This window comes from Microcebus murinus, chromosome 4 (assembly GCF_040939455.1).
Source record: "Microcebus murinus isolate Inina chromosome 4, M.murinus_Inina_mat1.0, whole genome shotgun sequence".
Taxonomy (NCBI): domain Eukaryota; kingdom Metazoa; phylum Chordata; class Mammalia; order Primates; family Cheirogaleidae; genus Microcebus; species Microcebus murinus.
Window position 1 is genome coordinate 108,228,301 of NC_134107.1, and position 13,938 is coordinate 108,242,238.

Below are 13,938 nucleotides of genomic sequence, written 5' to 3' on the forward strand. Positions count from 1 at the left end.
AAGAGCATCTCCTCTCAAGATCCTTAACTTCATCACGTTTTTTGCCACATAACGTAATATTCATTCACTTGCCATATAAAGTAATATTCATAAGATCTGAGGGTGAGGTAGTGGACATACCTTTTTGGAGACTACCATTCAGCCCACCACACGAGGTTACAGATAATGTGAGGGAGAAGAAAAAAGGAAAACGTATGATAAACAGAAATCACAAAACAAGATAGAAGATATACACCAGTAAAAACAATAAATGTAAATGGGCACGGCATCTCAGAATGGAATAAACAAAAAACAAAATTTAGATAACTGTGCTTTACAAGAGATACATAAAAATTATGACTCAAAAAGGTGGAATGGAAAGAGATTAAAAAGAATATACCAGGCAAATGCTATTTCACAGAAAATTGGAGTAGCTATAGTAATCATAGACAAAAAGTTAGGAAAACCTTAGGAAAAGGCATTAGTAGGAATAAATTGGAAGTATTAGTCATGATAGGTTCGGTTAGGGTGCAGTAACAAACAACCCCTTAGTGACTTACTCAAAAAATAGTTTATTAACATTTCTCTTCATGCAGCATACCCATCTCAGAGTGGGAGCAGCTCTGCTTACAGTACATTCACCCTTGAATCCAGGATGATGGGTTAATCGCTATCTAGAAGATTGCTGGTCTCAGGGAAGAAGAAAATGGCATTATCAACCATCCACTGGCTGCTAAACCTTCTGTTTGAAAGTGATGCTTCTCACTTCCACTCAGACATCACTGCCCTAACCAAGTCACACAACTAAAACTTATGTGAAGGGGAAGGGAAATATAATCTTCCCTTATTGGGGGAATGAATAGTTTAACAATGACACAGTCTACCATAATGTGCCAATGTGTAATCAACAAAACCATTCACTAGGAAATTATAACAATTCTGATATTTTATGAAAATAATAATTTAGCCTCAAATAAATGACAATTTTGTAAACATACTTGGAGATTTTTGGATGTTTCTATCGAAGATGGATAAAGTAAATGAAATTAATAAAGATATTAAGTATATACATACAACAGAATATTAATCAGCCTTAACAAAGAAGGAAATCCTACCATTTATGACAACACAATGAACCTAGAGGAAATTATGCTACGTGAACTAAGCCAGTCATAGAAGGACGAATAATATATGATTCTACTTATGTGAGATACCTAAAATAGTCAAACTCATAGAAGCAGAGAATAGAATGGTGGTTGTCAGGGGCTGAAGGGAGGTGGAAATGAGCAGTTGTTATTCAATAGTTACAAAGTTTCAGTTATGCAAGATGAATATTGATTATGCAAGATATATAAGTTCTAGAAATCTGCTGTATAACACAGCACCTATAGATAACAATACAGTATTATACATTTTTAAATGTATTAAGGTAAATCTCATGTTAATCTCAGTGTGTTTCTACCACACTCTCTTACTCACACAGACACAAAGAAACACCAGAAAACTTTTGGAGGTGATTTATATATTATCCTGATTGTGGTGACAGTGCCATGTCTGTGTGCTATATGTCTAAAGTCATCAAATTATATACATTAAACATGTGCAGGATTTTTTTATATCAATTGTATCTAAATAAGGCTGTTTAATAAAAAGATATTAAAGACTCAAACAACAAAGTAAACAAGTTTGATCAAATAGACATGAATATAGATTCATGTCTATTTGTCTGTTTTTCTTTGTAACAACAAAGAAAATACATGAAACATTCATAAAAAATTAAACTAGCACAGAGAACATTTCAGAAAATTTGCAAGTATTGCTATCTTATAGAACAAATTTTTTTGATAAATTATAATTAAATGAAAACTGACAATAAAAAATTGAACAAGATAGTCCAAGAAATACATATGTTAGAAATTTTAGTATTTTTAAATAAAGCCTTGGATACAGAAAATCACTATTAACAAAATATTTAGTATTGAGCAATAAAAATATAATGTCTTAAAATTTATAGGATACATCTGCCTAAGTAAGACTGAGAATGCAATTTTTCATTACTTACACCATTCTCCCACTAGCCATTGGGATCTTATGTGATTGTGTCAGGAGGCAGTCCCTGACTCTCCCCTCTCCCAGTTCACACGCTGTCCAACAAGAATCCTCCTATTTATATGATTTAGAGGAAAATATCTTCAATGTGAAATAAAACTAAGTAGGCTTTCCTAAACAGCAATGATGAAATACGTTGAATCTGGGAAGATCTCAGGGAAAGAGGATTATCTCATTAGCAATTAATGTGCATTGTAAAATTACTCAAGTTTGTAATTTTTTTTTTTTTTTTTTTTTTTGAGACAGAGTCTCGCTTTGTTGCCCAGGCTAGAGTGAGTGCCGTGGCGTCAGCCTAGCTCACAGCAACCTCAAACTCCTGGGCTGGAGTGATCCTTCTGCCTCAGCCTCCCGGGTAGCTGGGACTACAGGCATGCGCCACCATGCCCGGCTAATTTTTTTTTTTTTATATATATATATCAGTTGGCCAATTAATTTCTTTCTATTTATAGTAGAGACGGGGTCTCGCTCTTGCTCAGGCTGGTTTTGAACTCCTGACCTTGAGCAATCCGCCCGCCTCGGCCTCCCAAGAGCTAGGATTACAGGCGTGAGCCACAGCGCCCGGCCTCAATTTTACCCAAGGAAGAACACTGTAAAAAATCTCTCAGAAGTATCATAAATTGCCATAATTAATCAAGTCTTTTTCAACTTTGGATGGAAATTAAAATCATTATTATCATAAATAATATTAATGTAAGGTCAAATGAAAAAGTACAACAGTGTTTTACAAGTCAAAATACATTTCTATATATGGTTTTATCAATAAAATATTTTTATTTATAAGAAATAAATAAATAAAACTTATAGGATACAGCTAAAGTTGTACTCAGAGGTAAATGTATAGCCTTAAAATGCACTTACTAAAAAATAAAGATTCAAAACATACCTAACTATCAAAAAGACAGAAGAAAACAGCAAAGTAACACCCAAAGAAAGTTTTTTTAAGAAAAGAATAAAAAGTAAGAACAAAATTAATAAATAGAAAAGAATTAGAACCAATAAGAAAGTTCAGAAAGTTTGTCACAGATGTAATTAATAAAATCAATTGTGTTCTTATATACCAGCAAGAATAGTTTTAAAATATTCAAAAATTTTAAAAGATAACAAAAATTAGAAAAATATTAATGCATAGAGGAATGATAATAACAAAAGATATAAATTATGTTTCTGAAGAAAATAATAAAATTTTATTGAAAGATATTAAAGAAAACATAAAGAGATATGTCATATTCATGGGTAGGAAGAAAACATGAAAATGTCAATTCACTTCAAATTAATCTATAAATTTTTGTAATTTAATTAATCTATAAATTTAATTATAATCTATTTAAAGTCAGACATGGATCTTCAAGAATTATGATAATTTGATTCTAAAATATATAGAGAAAATTAAAAGACCAAAATGTTTGAAGGACAAGGTGGGAGTAATCACTATATCAAATACTAAGATCTTATAAAGCAATAGTGAAGACAGTGTGGCACTGCTGCAGAAACAGATATAACAAAACAGAGGGCCCACAGAACCTTAAATACCATGACACTTGGCATATGACAGAGTGACAGTATAAAGCACTAGGGAAAGTAGGAAATAATGAATAAATGGTGCTGGGGCAACTAGGTGCTCATATGGGAAAAAAGCAAATTATATTCCTCATTCCATACCAAAAATATATTCCATCTGGATTTTAAAACTAAGTACAAAAGCAAATCTTTAAAAACCTTCAGAAGAAAATTCAAGAAACTATATGACCTCAAGGCAAAGAAGAATTGCTCAAGACACAAACACCATAAACCATAAAGGAGATGTATAAATTTCACTACATTAAAACTGAAAACCTATGAACATTGAAAGTTATCATTCACAAATTGAAAAGACAAACCACATATGAGGAAAAGACATATGTAAGACATAATTAACTAATGACGTATATCTGGAATATATGAAAATTCCAACTCAATGAGCAAAAGAAAAAACCCTATGGAAAAATTGGCAACTGGAATCAATAGGCAATTCACAAAGAAAAAAGATAAAATGGCCAGTATACATATAAAAATATGGCCAACTCCACTAGTAATCATAGAAATGTTCTTTACAATAGTGACATACCATTTCACATTCATCTATTGGCAAAGATTAAACAGCCTGATGATACCAGATGTTGGTGAGAATATGGAGCAATTGGAACTTGAAGCAAGGCAAAATTAGAACAACCACTTGGGAAAACAATTTGGCTAAATCTAGTTATGTTGAAAATGTGCGTAGCCTTAAGATCTAGCAACTCCAGTTCTTAGTACATTCCCCAGAGAAACCCATGAGTGTGCATTAGGAGGTATGCATGAGAATATTTACTGGAACACTTTCTGTAATTAAAAAAAAAAATGGGAAAACAATCTGAAAGACCATCAATAAAAGAATGGATAAATTGTAATATATTCATGTAACAGAATACTCTACATCAATGAAAATGAAAAAGTTAGACCTACAGTTAATAACATGGACAAATCTAAAATACATAATGTTTAGTGAAAAAAATATTATGGAATTTTCTACAGAAGAAAACCAATTATATATATAAAGTTTAATGTCAAGCAAAAACAATACTGTATAATGTCAATGGGCATATTCAATATGATAAGATTATATTTCATAAGCAGCAAATTTAAAGCACTGGGTACCTCTGAAGGAGAAAAGAAGAGAACGAAATTGGGGAGAAGCATAAGGTACTGAATACAGCTAAAGGGAAATGTTGAGATTTGGTAAATCTAGTACACAGATGTTCACTCAGTTATTCTCTTTATTTGTCTGCACATCTGAAACATTTCATAATTCTTTTAAAATTAAAAAATATAGGCCCTTTGCTATGACAGGGGGGCCCATTCAGCATTGTGATGAATGCATCTTGCTCTTGCTCTGTAAACCCATCTTGCCCCTCCTCAATAAACTTCATTTCACACTTGGCATTGCTTTAAAAAAATTTTTTTTAATATAATAAATAGGTAAAAACAAACAGTGGAAGCTTAGTTCCCAGCTTGCTCTTACATGTTGCCATTCTCTGTAGGCTGAAGTTAACATGCAAGGAGAAAAAAATAAGTTCCCTCCAAGCCCACTGAAAGGTAGTATAGCTAGACCTCGTAGGAATTGGAAAGCAGTCTCTTCTCTCCCTCACCACGGGTCCTCTACTCATTATATTGTCTGGACCCTCAACCACACAAGTTCACAAGACTTTTCAGCTCCAGAAGCTGCACTGACCGTATCTCCATGTCTCTTAGCTCAAATTTGTGAGAGTATGTGATCAACCACTGCCAACCCCATGGGCTAGCCGGCCTTCTGTCAGATGTCTACATTAATTCAATCAGCTTTGACTGAGAGGAAAGGAGTACCATAACCTATAGGGACTCCATTCCGGGGTTTGTGGCAGGACGACATTCAGCCATCACCCTAGTTTCATGGGGAGGAACTGGAATGGAGGTCTGCTCAGAAGCAAAGGAGGAGCATGAGGCTGAAGGACTCTCCTGCGGTCTTTCCCACACTCCCTGAGTGACCATCTGAAAAGTTGAAAAACAATAATTCCTCAGATTCTTGGCCGGACAGCAACCCCCATGAGCATGTGAGAGCCAGGAGGAAATGCCACCGTGACAGGGGGTGGGGCAGGGAGCGCCTTGGCGCCTGTGAGGACGCTGCTCACCTGCGGGGCAGGGCGTCCACACCACCCCCAACACCGGCCGCGGGGCACCGGCCCCACACTGCACCCACTCTCCACCCCAACCCCTCATAGGCTCCTCTTCCGGAACTCTTATCTCAATAAACGGCACCTCTATTCATCCTCTAGCCAGAACCCTGGGCATGATCCTTCCCCTCCCCCGGAATGCCCTACAAACGCCCTGCGGCAACAGCCTGTGGCCTCCACCCCCAGAGCTTCCAGTCTTCACCGGCTTCTTCCCATGGGCCATGCCGCCCCCACCTGCTCCAGCCCGCTCCCCTCTCTCACCTGTCTTCTGAAGGAGCCACTCGCAACTCAGGCAAAGGATCTTTAGACCTCTGAGTCTGAGCCCTGTCCTCATTCAGCCTCCATCCCACATCCCCACGCTGGTCGGCCACGGGGAGGGCAGTGGACGGAGACGGTTAGGGTCACGGCCATGGCCCCTGCACTCCCTGGGGGAGAGAGACGGTCTTTAAAAGATAAACAGAGAAATGATGCTAATTGTAAGTTGGATAAGTGCTCTGAAGGAAAAGCTCTGTGTTGTTTGAGACTGCTGAACCAGGGACACCCAACTTCAATCGAGGCAGTCAGGAAAGACCTCTCTGAAGAGTGGCTTTTGACCTGTTCCCCTCTAAAAACCTTTCATCACTTCCCCTTTTCAAAGACAAAGATAACCCAGGGCAAAGCCAAACATAACTTAGTTCTGCTTCCCTTCCTGAAGATAACCCAGGGCAAAGCCAAACATAACTCAGTTCTGCTTCCCTTCCTGAACTTTCCTCCACTTTCTCTCTAGCTCCCTCTCTCCAGCCACCCTGGACACCTCTCTGCTCCCTGAACATGTCATCAGGGAAAGACCTTCTTGTCCATTTCCCTCAGCCAGCCATCTGTCAGATGTCAATTAAATGTCACTTGCTCCAAATAGCCAGCCCCGAGCACCCCTGAGGAGGGTCTGCCTGAGTCTGGGCGTCAGATATATTGCTCCTTCCTTATACCAAATGCTCTTGCAACCATCTCTTCAAAATCTGTTAGAAACCTAGGCTCCATACCAGCAGGGGAATTCCTGTCTTGTTTCTCAGTATGTCCCCAGGGCCTCGCTTATTAAAGGTACTTAGCACATAACTGCTAAATAATCAAAGAAATGAATGAATGACTTCACTAGCTTGGCTTTGTAGAAACTCAGAGCCTCAGAATTGGAAAGGACCTCAGAAGTCACTCAGTCAGACATTGCAGACATCACAGTCTCTTCCGAGCTTTGCACCTGTCTCTCAAGCTTTCACTGAGCTACTCACGGGCAGGGACAGCACATTATTAATCTTGGTATCTCTTTCCTCTGCAGAATCACTAGCCAGGAAGTGCCAAGAGGATCCTGATCTCCATCCACAGCCTGGAAACTATGTGGGACAGAGCCCGCAAGTGACTTGCCTACAGGGGATTCCAACAGATCCCACCACAAACGTGCCCATCCTGGATCCTGCTGCTTAACGTCCTCATCTGCATAGTTGCATCCAAGGTCACTCCAAACTCATGGCCGCCCTGCCTGTCTGTCATCCCACAGCACTCAAGTTTCCCACACTACCACATTCCATTTTCTTCCAAGAATCCCCTCTCCAGGCACCACGCTGTGCCTCTGTGCTGGCTGAATGCCTAGAGAAGCCCCGGGCTTCTCCTCGGCACTGTGATCTCTATTATAGGGAATTAACAAGGAGCCAAAGACCACCCCCCACGCACATGAATGCGCACGCGCGCGCACACCGGTGAGCTCCAGAAATGGAGTTTTCTTCATTTCCCCGGCTTTGGGGCAGCCTCCAGCTTTAAGTCCTCCACTCTCAGCAGCAGCCTTTGCCTTTGGGAGAAAGACAAGCAACTTTAGAGTGATATGGAAATCACCCCCTAAACATTTGCAAGCCTTGCAGGACTTGGAGCTGGTCCCAAACCAAATTCAATCAGCCCTTTCTTCCCCCTGCACTTGCTGCCTCCAGCTGAGACCCATCTCATACAGTGAAGCCCAGTGAATGAGGTGCACCTGACAAGTCCCAAGAGGCCCCAGCTCCAGAGAAAGTCACCAGCAGAAAGGAGGAGCGGGGGAGGGAAGGAAACAGAGCCAGGCCTGGGACAGCTGCCATACTAAGCCTGCTTTTGACAGAGGCCTCTGCCTGCACTGAGAAGGACCTTCAGCTAAAACATGAATTTACACGGCAAGGAAGTGATCCTGCTGGCCTGTGGGCCCAGTTCCTGAGCTTTTAAAGACTGAAAATGTTCAGCTTCTCAGTGTTTGACTCAAAAAGCCCTAAATCCCTCTAGCTTCTCAGATTAATAAATGATATTTGCAACTGGATACTGTGATACTGATATTTCTCCCCATCTCTTATCCATAAAAACCTAATTGTAAAGCATTCATTGAATTCAATCCTCTGATGAGACAATGAAATTTCAAAGGATCCATAAAGAAAGGCTGAAGAAAGCCTTTAGCAAACAGCCCTATATGCTCCGAAATACAACAGTGTGTGTACAACTGTGTCTTCCTAGCAACAGGGAACTGGGGCACTTGCGAGTGGAAGGAAAACCAGAAGGACAAGACACTGACCAAAGGAATGCAATAGTGACTGCCGAACTGTAATTCCACAGGGCAGCTACCTGGGACAAAACCCAAGGTGTTTGCCCTAATCCTTCTCAATACTGACGGTTAGACGATGCTTTCTGCAGCTGTCACATATCGTGAACTCCCTGCCTGCCATCGGCACATGCTAACCAGGATTTCCCTAGCAAAGCCCCCAGTAAATCCTGTTACATCAAACGAGTATCAAAATATTTGCAAGCTTTGGATACCCTTATGTGATGTCTCTCTGCTCACACTGTCACAGTCTAACCATCTAAGAAGAGCAAATCCAAGGGGAGTTAGAAAACCGAAATGAGGAAAATACCTCCCCCAGTGTGGGGTTAGAAAGCTGCCTCCATCCTTCAAGCAACAACAAAATGCTGCACCTATCGTGCTCTGTTGTGCTTTTTGGTTCCATCGCCCCCGTGTTGAGGGAAGTAAAACCTAAGCCCTGGAGCTGGATGGTCGTAAGTTTTCCCCCAGGCTCCACGATTTCGTGACCTTAAACGAAACACTTAACTTCTTCGCGCATCCCTGGAGTAGGAATAGGGGTCGTGATGGGAATCATATCTACCTCTTTGGTACATTGTAAAGGCAATAATTAATATTATCAGGGATGTTTGTGATTCGTGAGAGCTGCTGTGCTCCTCACAAAGTCCCTCAGCAGCCGGCCCTGCTCCGGCGAGCATCACCAGGACCTACAAAGTTACAAGAACGTGAAAGCCATGTTTGCTGATCCTCACTGGTAAGTGATACAAAATCCTCATGAATTATACAGGACGCCTCATGTGTAAACAGAGATATCATTTAAAGCAACAAAGTCATTTCTGAATTGTGCTTCAGTGACTATGAGCTATGGATTCCTACTTCACTGCAACTTCCGATTCCCTAGATAAATCCACGGTCTCCCAAAAGAAAACTAATGACACAACTGACTCTGGAAATAGACATGGAGGCCCTGAGAGCACTGCTCAGCTACCCTGTCCCACAAGGGCCTCTGCTCCTCCTCCCGGTGCGTTCTAATAATGGAGACATGTCCCAAGCCCGGCTCCATGCAAGTGGCTGGGTCAAACTCACTTCCTGCCTACAGTCTGTTTCACTCCTTCTGGGCCCCTTCTGCACAAACCCACGATGCAGCTGTGTTTGCGCTAACATTCCTGCAGGGGGGAGAGAACATTGCTGCAAGGCAAGAAGAGGATGATAATTAAAACAAACAATAAAATGAAAATTTCATCAGCATTTTCAGCATATGAGTTTCAACGAGTAGCATTTTAACACGGAGCTGGGACAAATCCATTTTGGCAGACATCCTAAATCCTTTGAAGCAGGGAGTCTACCCATGTCCTTTCAAGAGAGAAGTCTGGCTGGAGCTCTGGGGAGCTGGCCAGGAGAGGGTGTGTTGCCCGTGGCCTGGGTCTTCCCCTTGCTGTGAGCCTGCACTGTGCTTTTGCAATGGGCTTTCGAGAGCTCTGGAATACCATGCCTCTAAGAGGCAAATACGAAGGAGAAGGGACATCCATTGGGCTGAATTAGGCCAATCATCTCTGCTTCGGGAAATCAGGCAAAGCCAAGCCAACTGGCTCCAGGGAAGAAGACATGGCCAGACCAGACAGGACAAGGCTGGAATGAAATCTAAAGACTTCAAAAGGCCCCAGCTGTCCTTCAGAAGAGCCAATCAGGACAGAGTGCGAACTTCCGGTGCCCAGAGCTGGCAATACAAAAGAGAGTGAAAGTGGGAAAGGAGAGTTGGGAGAAGATGAGAGCAGGGGAAGGGAGCCTTCTGGATTCCAAAATGCTCTGTGGTGATCACAGTGAGTAGCTAAGAGGTCAGGTTGTCACAGACAAAGCAAGGTCCAGGCCTAAGGAGGCAAAGGTCTTTACCTCTCAAAGAGCTACAGGGCACAGCCCAGCTGAGCTGGAGCTGAACGAATGCAGGGACAGAGGGGCAGTTGCAGGAAGCCCAGCGCAGAATGGGAAGAGCCAAGAATCTTCATAATCACCTGAGACTCCCTCTACAAGGGAGACACCCAAGAGAAAATCTGCCAACCAGACATCACCATTTGTATCCTCAGCTATTTTTAAATGTGTTTCGTGTTCCTCAATTTCCTTTTTAGGTATATTGTGTATTCAAAGCCTGATTTTTTTTCTGATTATTAAAGCAATATATATTTTCAGCAAAAAAAAAAAGTTAAATACTAGTTACCTATACTCGCCATGGTTTCTATGTTGGTGTCTATTCTATATTCCATATATATAATAACTATTGTCACAAGTTCAAGATCATAATGTGCAATCTATTCTGTAACCTATTCTCCCCACCCAAAATACCATGAACACTCTTCCATGTTGCTTCTGTCTCAATTCACAGCTTTTTATGATGAATAGAACGCACTAACACTAGATTCAGTCAAATGGAATTTATCATATGAATCAGGAATCTCTTACAGAACCCAAGAAATGCCAGCTGGGACGCAGCGACCAGCATCCCCCGAGGAGGCAGCTGGCTCCCTGCCCAGTGCACGGCGCTCTCTCTCTGTGCAGCAGCAGGGGACAGCAGCCACCCAGCCCACCAGCTTCATCCTGAATGCATCACACCAGCCTGCTAACCTCCCAATTCCAATGCCTGAGGTAGGTAATGCAGCTGACTCGGTTGATGTCATCTTGCACCCTCGAAGTAATCGGCTGTGGCCGGCGGGAGTGGGAGATGCGGGGAATTGGTGTGCCAGTCCATTAGAGAAATGGACTGCCTTACAAACGTTATTTACTGTTTCTTCAACAGATATGCCAGGAAAACAGCTTGTATTAGTCAGGGTAGACTAACTGCTATTTACCAAAACCCCACAGGCTTATTTCTTGCTCACATCCCAGGCTCCAGCGGACCAGTGGGGATGTGGTGGATGGGGGCCCAGGAGACGTTGGCCCCTTCATCTGCGGCCTCTCCCATAGGGCCTTGGAGTCCTCTGCCACACCTTCTGAACACAAACACTTAATAGCTTCTGTCTGATCCACTTGCTTCCAGGCAACTCTATTTGCAAAACAAACCCATTCGAGGTCCTCTTAGATACAACTCTAAAATATGCTTGATTTCTGTTTCCTCCCTCACCCTCCTGCCTCTCTCATTCTCCACAGCTGTCTTGGGGCTACACGGGACAGTAGGCTTGAATGCGACAGCCACACCCCAGTCTAACTTGTTGCTTACAAGACCAAGTCACTTTGTTCAATTGAAACATTTTAATGAGTCCCTGTCTCCTACAAACTTTCTCAATCATATCCCTTACTGTTAGGAAGCAGCCAGCTTTTCCAACCCCTCTGGAGCAGATTGTATTTTTCAAAAAATGGCCATGGCGATGTTGCCAGTCTCATGCATTCTCCCAGAGCCTTGACACTCGGCCCGCTGACGTGGGACTCCCCTCCGTATGCCTATGTACTGAACTTAGTCACCTGGCAGTAATGACTGGCATGAGGTAGAGGTGACACTGCCTGACTGCTGAGGCCAGGTCATAAAGGGGATACAACTTCTACCCGGCAACCCAGTCACCATGCTTTGAGGAAGCTCAAACGCACCCACATGGGGAGACCGAGTGGAGAGTCTATGTCCAAAGGCACAGAAACCCCAGCCAGTGACCAGAATCAGCCACCAGACACACAAGTGAGTGGCAGACGATTCCAGCCCCCAGCCTCAAGTCTCCCAGCTCACCTCCCCAAACAAGGTGTCTCTGCCGTGTCCTGTTTGAATTCTTGATGCACAGAATCTAGGAGCATAATAATGGCTTATGACACTACATTTTAGGCTAATCTGTCACACAGTGATAACAGTTGGAACATGTTTGATGCCCCCACATTTCTGTATTCCCTCTGTTGCTTTTTATTTTTCTTGCAAATCATCTCATTCTTTCCTAACTTCCTTCTTGTAATACCTTGCCCGAGGCAGACAATAGAAGCCCCCCATACATAAACATGTGCACACTGCTAATATTCTATTTTCCAAACTCTCCTCCCAGAGCTAAAATCCCAGGCACATGGTCTCCCTTCCAGATCATCCCTGTGAAGTTCTACCAAATGCATCGCCGCAGCAATACAGGCCTGGCCAGCCTTCCAGCCTCCTGCAAGTGTTTCCTCACCACCCACCACCTGACTGTTAAGCCCATGTCCCATGTTTTAGACTTTTTATTATGGATACACCCACTTCTGGGACCAATTCCTAGATTATTCAGAGTAGACTCACTTCTGTAACAAAAAAAAAATCCCATCGTTCAGTGGCCAAACACTATGGGGTCTTGTTTATTGCTCCTGTCACAGTCCAGCACACGCTGGAAGGTCACCACTCAGGTGCAGGCTCCCTCTGTCCTGTTGATTCTCCACCGCCAGCGCTCAGCAGCCTCCCCGGGGCCCTGTGAGTCCTGCGGCATGGAGGAGGATGGTGTGGCCAGTGCCTGGGGGTAGCACACCCCGCCTAGACCCACATAACTCTAAGGAAGGCTGAGGCCGTCAGCTGTGACCCCAGGGACAAGGAACAAGTTTGATGAGCATCTAGCCATCAGCTCTACCCTGTCCCAGGCAAGGGGGAGAGTTCAGGCACAGCAGTGTTGTCACAGAGTCCCCACGCTGTGGGGACCAGGCCTTCCCAGGAGCTTATTCTGCTCAGGCTTGTCTGGCTACTGCCAGGGTGGTAGGCAGAATAATGTACCCCAAAGGCATCCGTGTGCTTACCCCAGGCCCCGCGAATACCTCACCTCACATGGCAAAAGGGACTTTGGGCCCAATCTAATGACGTGAATCCTTAAATGCAGAGAAACCTTTCCTGGCTGAGGCCAGAAGGGAAGATGCTGTCAGAGAGATGCAACATTGCTGGCTCTGAAGACACAGGAAGGATCGTGAGCCGAGGAAACCTAGAGCTGGGGAAGGTGAGCGGACCCAGCAAGGAAATCCAGGGAGGAACACAGCCCTGATGACACCTTAACGTTAGCCCCGTTGGACTTCCAGCCTCTGGAACTGCAAGACAGTAAGTTTGCGTTTAAGCCCGAAGTCCGTGATCATTTGTCACAGCAGCAACAGGAAACTCGCTGCCATGATACAGCCAGTGACGCCCTCAGCTCTGAAGTCTGAGCCTGACACTTCCACACAAGTGGTGCCCAGGGCTCCGGTAGGAATACCTGTGTTCTAACTAGGATCTGGAAACCCTAAGGACGGCCTCTGCGAGAACTCTGGCCCGCTTACCCACACCCGCGCTCTGGCCCCCTTTACTCCCCTGCCCCCGGACGCCACCGCCCGAAGGAGGGCCCCGGCCAGCCAGTCAGCACCTGCCGTGGTGGAGCCTCTCTGCGCACTCGCTGTGCAGACAGGAGCGTGCCCGCTGAGTTCGGCCGCTGGCAGAGCAGAGCCAGGCTGGCTGGGGACTGCCAGGGTTCTGCCCAGAGGCCCCACATGACAATGTGGCCACCATGCTCCCTACCACCTTCAACAACTCCCCTCAAGAAAGGAGCTGGATGTGATTCCCCCAGTGGCTACATCGATTGATGCCTTAAAACACTGCACACACTCATTCACATGCCCAGG

General features: G+C 43.7%; 1 long non-coding RNA gene across 1 annotated transcript; it reads right to left on the reverse strand.

Annotated features, from left to right (window-relative positions):
- Positions 1–5,047: 5,047 nt before the first annotated feature.
- Positions 5,048–11,828, reverse strand: LOC105857322 (uncharacterized). Its single transcript, XR_012918863.1, has 3 exons — positions 11,661–11,828; positions 6,075–6,238; positions 5,048–5,631 (listed from the first exon to the last, which is right to left on the reverse strand). It is a non-coding gene; the product is annotated as an uncharacterized LOC105857322 (long non-coding RNA).
- Positions 11,829–13,938: the final 2,110 nt, after the last annotated feature.